This window comes from Physeter macrocephalus, chromosome 20 (assembly GCF_002837175.3).
Source record: "Physeter macrocephalus isolate SW-GA chromosome 20, ASM283717v5, whole genome shotgun sequence".
Taxonomy (NCBI): Eukaryota; Metazoa; Chordata; class Mammalia; order Artiodactyla; family Physeteridae; genus Physeter; species Physeter macrocephalus.
In genome coordinates, this window is record NC_041233.1 from 44195275 (window position 1) to 44202666 (window position 7392).

A 7392-nucleotide genomic window follows, 5' to 3' on the forward strand; every position below is an offset into this window, starting at 1 on the left:
ATTAATTTCAGCGGGGAAGAGGAGTGATGTATAAATTGTGCAAGCATTATTCATCACCCTTAAGTCCCAAAAATAAAAAATAATTTTCGGATGAGTTCAGGAGTAGAGAAGAGTGGAAGGAGGCAAGTTGGGGGAGCTACCAGTTGGGCAGATCCAGAAACCTCCAAACTCGTGCCGTGTGCCCCATACCCAGCCTCCAGCCCTGGATAATTTCCCAGCAGGCAGGCCCCGGGGTGTCCTGCACTTAACCAAGCCGCGAATTCCCATTGTTCACGTGCTCCCGGGAGGCTGCTCACGGTGGCTGCACTTTGGTGTCACAACCTGTCGCCAGCATACAGTAGTGTAAAATGAAGCTTGTTTAAAGACTCTCTTTGATGAGTGAAGATCAAACGGCTTGGGGACCCCCGGTCTTAATCAGACTTGAGCCAGGATGGCATTTTCACAAATAGTCCGTTTGCTCGGCTTTGAGCAGACTTTGTGCTCAGCACATTCATCCGGCTGCGGGGCGGGTAATCTCGGCTGAAGCCTCTTGCCTGGTCGCAAATCCATTCACACTACAGTGGCTGCTGTTGGTTTGCTGTGTCAGTTCATGGGCAAATAAATATAGGGCCCTTCTGACTTAATTAAAGTGGGGTGAGAGGAAAGGTGACTGGAGAGGAAGATAAAAGCTTCGAGCGACATCAGGCTACCCTGTGTCTGACTGCAAGTGGGAGAAAGCCGCTCTTCCGCTGCCCCCTGGTGGAAGTTCCGTAGAAGTTCTTCATAGGGAGGATACAAATGATCTATTAATCACGCAATATACTCTTGAGATTTATTCTCCAGGTTCAGTTATTTGCATATTGTATACCTTCTTCATGTTTCAGCATCTTCGAAGTTGGATAATCTCTTGTACTTCTTAATATTCCACACAATTCCTTGTTCACAGAATAATTTAAATCTTCACAAATTAGCGTTAAAATGACAACTGGGACCCGAGACATAGGTTCTCAATAAATGTTCATTTTGTTCTATTGAAGTTGAAAGGATCTATATTGCATTCCTAGATAAAAATGGCAAGGTATACAGATTGTTATAAATATTCTATTATAGGTAACCCTAGGCCAAATAAATATTTTTTTAACATCTTTACTGGAGTATAATTGCTTTAGTTTCCTCAGTATAACAAAGTGAATCAGCTATACATACACATATATCCCCATATCTCCTCCCTCTTGCGTCTCCCTCTGACCCTCCCTATCCCACCCCTCTAGGTGGACACAAAGCACCGAGCTGATCTCCCTGTGCTATGTGGCTGCTTCCCGCTAGCTATCTATTTTACAAGGCCAAATAAATCTTAAGAAAGCTCATATATATATATATAACTATTCAGTGAGAATAAAATTTTAAAAGAATATTAATTTTTCATATATTTGAATGAGAAAATAGTAACCATTTCAGAGTTCCATGTTCAAAAAGAAGATACAAACTTATAGGCTTATGTAAAATAAGTTATAATACACTATTTAATATCAGTACTTTCATTTCTTTAAAGCCAACATGTTATACAAATAGAAAAAGAACAGTAGAAAAATTAATAAAACACATGCTAGAAATGCACCTCCTGTATAATATATGTAGCTGTTAAAATTATTATTGGTAGTTATATATTATTATTTAACAGTTAATAATTGTAAACTACTCCCCAATTTTTTCTTATAACTCATTTTCCTTAAACAGAAGTCCTGGGAGGAAAAAAATGTTCTACTTCTAGAATTTCTTTTAACGAGTAAAGGATTCTGGAAGATATGTGAGAAACACTATCTCTAAACATTCAATTCGAGAAATATTTTTGTGTACTAAATTCTTAGCTATGTTAGATGCTAAGCATAAAATTGTACACTGTTATTTCAGTATTATAATCTAAAATATATTTACAAGAATGACTTTAAGGTGAGAAGCAAATTGACCTCAATCAACCTTTTCAAAATATCATTGTTTTGATTAGACCCTCTCCACACTTTTTGATTGGGCTATGTTTTCCACCAGTATCTTTATTTTCTTCTCACAATATTATTTTGTTACAGCTGATTCTATTTACAACAAGAAAGTCACTCTTTAAAGTGAGCTCTAAGTTTAAAAACAAGTGGAAAAGCATTTTGCAAATATCAACAGTTTTGTGAATTCAGCTTAGGCACAAGTTTACTTAGAAGGTATGGAAGTGTCATGTAGAGAATCTAGTGCCTAATTAGCTTTCTATTAAAAGCATATCTCCCTATCACTTTCTGCTAATATCATTTACTGCTATCATTTGCATTTGCTAATAATTTTAACAGGGAACTGTGGCTAGAGTTGTGAAGTCTAAAGCTAAAGCTGTATTAGTTTACTTTGTTTTTAGAGTTGTTGATTTGCAGGCAAAGTCCTAAATTTATCTGGAAAATGACCTTGTTGTGGTTTTATTAGTAGCTGAGATTAGAAAACAAGTAAGTTAATAGGTAAGTAAAAAAATAAATGGAGCTTTTACCTGCAAGTGTATGAGAAATAGGAGAGCTTACCATTATGAAGTATTTCCATCACACAGATGCAACTGGTGTAAATAACCTCAAGAACATAGATGAATAGTCGAAGTAAAACACTTAAGAAGTGATGAGTTTTGCATATTTACTACCTTGTTTTTAAAAATATTTATTTAATTGTAAATTTATGTACTTTAATTTTTTTTTTTTTTTTTTTTTTTTGCGGTATTCAGGCTTCTCACTGCTGTGGCCTCTCCCATTGCGGAGCACAGGCGCCGGACGCGCAGGCCTAGCGGCCATGGCTCACGGGCCTAGCCGCTCCGCAGCATGTGGGATCTTCCGGGACCGGGGCACAAACCCGCGTCCCCTGCATCGGCAGGCGGACTCCCAACCACTGCGCCACCAGGGAAGCCCTGTACTTTAATTTTTAAAAATGGCAATCCCTGGGCATTTCATTAAACGAAAGTTAGTTTCACCAGACTCAAATTTACCACATGGTGTGTGTTCTCAAGGCAAACACAGCTTCAGTAACCGACTCACTTCTCGTGGTTCCTTTCCCTTAGATTTTGTCTGTTTATCTATTTCTTAATCTGTTGTCAACCTTTCAAGACTTTTAAGAAGAACTATATATATATATATATATATATATATTTACTCAGTATTTACTTTTTTTTTTTCAGTAGGAGGGTAAGTTTGAATAACCCAATCTGCCATTTCCCCTGAAATGAAAGTTAACTTAAAAAAATTATATAAATGCTATCAGACTGTTAATCATGTACTTTTTTCACTCAGCATTGTTTGTGAGATTCATCCATATTAAATTTAGTTAATACATTTCCTTTCACTTCAGTATAATATTCTATGGTCTGAATATACCAGATTTAATGGCCTATTATCCAGGTGATGAATATTTTTATTTCTAAATTTTTCACTATTTCCAAATCTTCTGTGGGCATCCTTACATATATCTCCTTGTAAACATTTGTGAAATTGTTCCTAGGAAATATAACAATGAGTAGAGGTACTGAGTTGTAAAATATAGACATTTTCAACTTTAAGTATTACAAAATTCTTCGAAGTTGTAATAATTCACATTTGTACCAGGAACATGCAGGAATTTTGCATTGCTCCACATTTTGAACAACATTTTTTATTTTAAATTTTAATTTGCAAATCAGCTGGATGGAAATGGCTTCATTTAATTTTTAAACTTACAGTTACTGATTATTAATGATGTAATACCCCTTAGGCTAAATAATGTTGATACACAAACCAGACAAGAACAGTTCAAGAAAGGGAAATTACAGGCTACTCTCTTGAAATCATAGACACACAAATCTGAAATATAACCTTGAAAATTAAAAATACCAGTGTTTTAAAATTATATGTCATGACAAAGTTGAATTAATGCCACAGAAGCACTGGTGGTTTAATATTAGAAATCCATAGCATCTTCTGCCAAGTATATTGCAAAAACAGGTTAAGAAGAAAACCATGTGACCATTCCAATACATGCTGAAAAGGAATTTGATGCAATTCAATAGCTGGTCATAATTTTTAAAAAGATTGACAAACTAAAAACTTTTTAACATAATGTGTATGTATATAAAACCTATATCAAACATCTAATAAAATTTAAAATCTGGAAAAAGGAAAGAATGCCAAATGTAATTTTGTTATTTTATATTTATTTAGGGTCCTAGTCAGCCCATTACTTCACGGAAAAAAATGATTGGAACTAGGAAGAATGAAATAAAACATTTTATTATTCAAAGATGATAGTATTATCTTCAGAAATAACACAAGAGATAGACAAATGAATTAGTAAAATTTCAGCAAGGATGCTGGACATAAGATAAAATGTACAAAAAAAGAATTTCTCTGTGCCAATGAAAGAGTTCAAGTGTTCAAGAATACAACATTTTTTTAATGTTCTTTAAATAACAACAAAAGATGTTCATGGATTCTGTTATAAAATGTTTCAAAGACTTTTAAAAAATGTAAATAATAAAGTATAAATGTCCATGGGTGAAAAAAAAATGTCCATGGGTGGAAAAAGTATAATGTTATAATTGCTCCTCTAAATTAATCTGTAAATTCAAAGTAGTTCTAATCAAAATCCTAAAAGAAGTTTTCATGAAATTTGACCATCTATTTAATATTTATATGGAAAAAAAAGACTATAGCTAAGACAATTTTAAAAACAGTAACAAAGGCAGGGAGGGAGATGCCCAATAAGATATAAAGAATGTTTATAAAACTACATTAATTAAACAGTAGTACTGCTGAGAGGGGAAAATATATGTAGACTTCCAATTTTCTACCATATATTTTCTTTTATATGTATATATGAATGAACGAACTAGAAAAAATGGTCATCTCTATGGAAAAATAGAAGTAAAACAGAGTCCCACATATTTTAAAAATTTATTCCAGTGACATTAAAGACCTAATGTAAATAGCAAGTTTTAGAATTTTCAGAGGTAAATAATAAGTCTGTCTCTGTATCCTTACAACTTCACAAAGGAGTCTTACAATGTAAGACACAACTCATAAACTATATAGGAACATATAGGTAATTTGACAACAAACAAAAAAGAAAACTTCCTTAAGAAGACATTAAAAGGAAGGTGAAGAGAAGATATTTGCAATATATATAACTTACTATATATATATTACAATCATTGATTAATTTATTTTTAATTACACTAATTTTCCCTATTCTTAGTCTATACATAAAAAGATAAGTGAGAAGATAATGCTGTTTTTCTCCTTTAAGTGATGAGTGATACAAATAGGTTATTATTTTTTTAATGTTATACCACCTTTGTGTTTTTGAGATAAAGCCAAGTTGGCTACTTTTAACATGATACATAATTCGATTAGTTTTGCTAATTTCTTTTAAATTCAATTTTTATTTTATATTATAGTTGATTTACAATGTTGTCTTAGTTTCAGGTGTACAGCTAGGTGATTCAGTTATACATATGCATATATCCATTCTTTTTCAGATTCTTTTCCCATATAGGTTGTTACAAAATATTAAGTAGGGTTCCCTGTGCTATACAGTAGGTCCTTGTTGATTATCTATTTTATATATAGTAGTGTATATATGTTAATCCCAACCTCCTAATTTATCCCTCTCCCCCCAGGTTTTCCCTTTGGTAACCATAAGTTTGTTTTCAAAGTCTGTGAGTCTGTTTCTGTTTTGTAAATAAGTTCATTTGTATCATTTTTTCTTTAGATTCTACATAAAAGTGATATCATATGATAAGTGATATCATTTGATATTTGTCTTTGTCTGACTTAGTATGATTAAATAAGTTCATTTGTACCACTTTTTTAGATTCCACATAAAAGTGATATCATATGATAAGTGATATCATTTGATATTTGTCTTTCTCTGTCTGACTTAGTATGATAATCTCTAGGTCCATCCATGTTGCTGCAAATGAAATTATTTCATTCATTTTTGTGGCTGAGTAAAATTCCATTGTGCCACATGTACCACACCTTCTGTATCCATTCCCATGTCAGTGGACATTTAGGTTGCTTCCATGTCTCGGCTATTGTAAATAGTGCTGCAATGAACATTGGGGTGCATGTATCTCTTCGAATTACAGTTTTCTCTGAATATATGCCCAGGAGTGCAATTGCCAGATCATATGGAAGCTCCATTTTTAGTTTTTTTTAAAGAACTTCCATACTGTTCTCCGTAGTGGTGGTACCAATTTACATTACCATCAACTGTGTAGTAGGGTTCCCTTTTCTCCACACCCTCTCCAGCGTTTATTGTTTGTAGATTTTTTGTTGATGGCCATTCTGACTGGCATGAGGTGATACCTCATTGTCGTTTTGAATTGGATCTCTCTAATAATTAGTGATGTTGAGCATGTTTTCACGTGCTTTTTGGCCATCTGTATTCCATCGTTGGAGAAATATCTATTTAGGTCTTCTTCTGCCCTTTTTTTGATTGGGTTGTTTGTTTTTGTTTGATATAAAGCCACATGAGCTGTTTGTATATTTTGGAGATTAATCCCTTTTCAGTTGCTTCATTTGCAAATATTTTCTCCCATTCTGTGGGTTGTCTTTTTGTTTTGTTCAGGGTTTTCTTTGCAGTGCAAAAGCTTTTAATTAGGTCCCGTTTGTTTGTTTTTAATTTCATTACTCTAGGGGGTGGATCCAAAACGATATTGCTGTGATTTATGTGAAAGAGTGTTCTGCCTATGTTTTCCTCTGAAAGTTTTACAGTATCCGGTCTTACATTTAGGTCTCTAATCCATTTTGAGTTTATTTTTGTTGTATGGTGTTAAAATGTATTGCAATTTCATTCTTTTACATGTAGCTGTCCAGTTTTCCCAGCACCACTTATTGAAGAGACTGTCTTTTCTCCACTGTATATTCTTTCCTCCTTTGTCATAGATTAATGGACCAGAGGTGCATGGGTATATTTCTGGGCTTTCTAATTTTTTTTTTCAACATCTTTATTGGAGTATAACTGTTTTACAATGGTGTGTTAGTTTCTGCTTTACCACAAAATGAATCAGTTATACATAGACAAATGTTCCCATATCTCTTCCCTCTTGCATCTCCCTCCCTCCCACCCTCCCTATCCCACCCCTCTAGGTGGTCACAAAGCACCAAGCTGATTTCCCTGTGTTATGCAGCTGCTTCCCACTACTTATCTATTCTACGTTTGGTAGTGTATATATGTCGATGCCACACGTTCACTTTGTCACAGCTTACCCTTGCCCCTCACCATATCCTCAGGTCCATTCTCTAGTAGGTCTGTGTCTTTATTCCCATCTTACCCCTAGGTTCCTCATGACTTTTTTTTTTCTTAGATGCCATATATATGTGTTAGCATATGGTATTTGTTTTTCTCTTTCTGACTTACTTC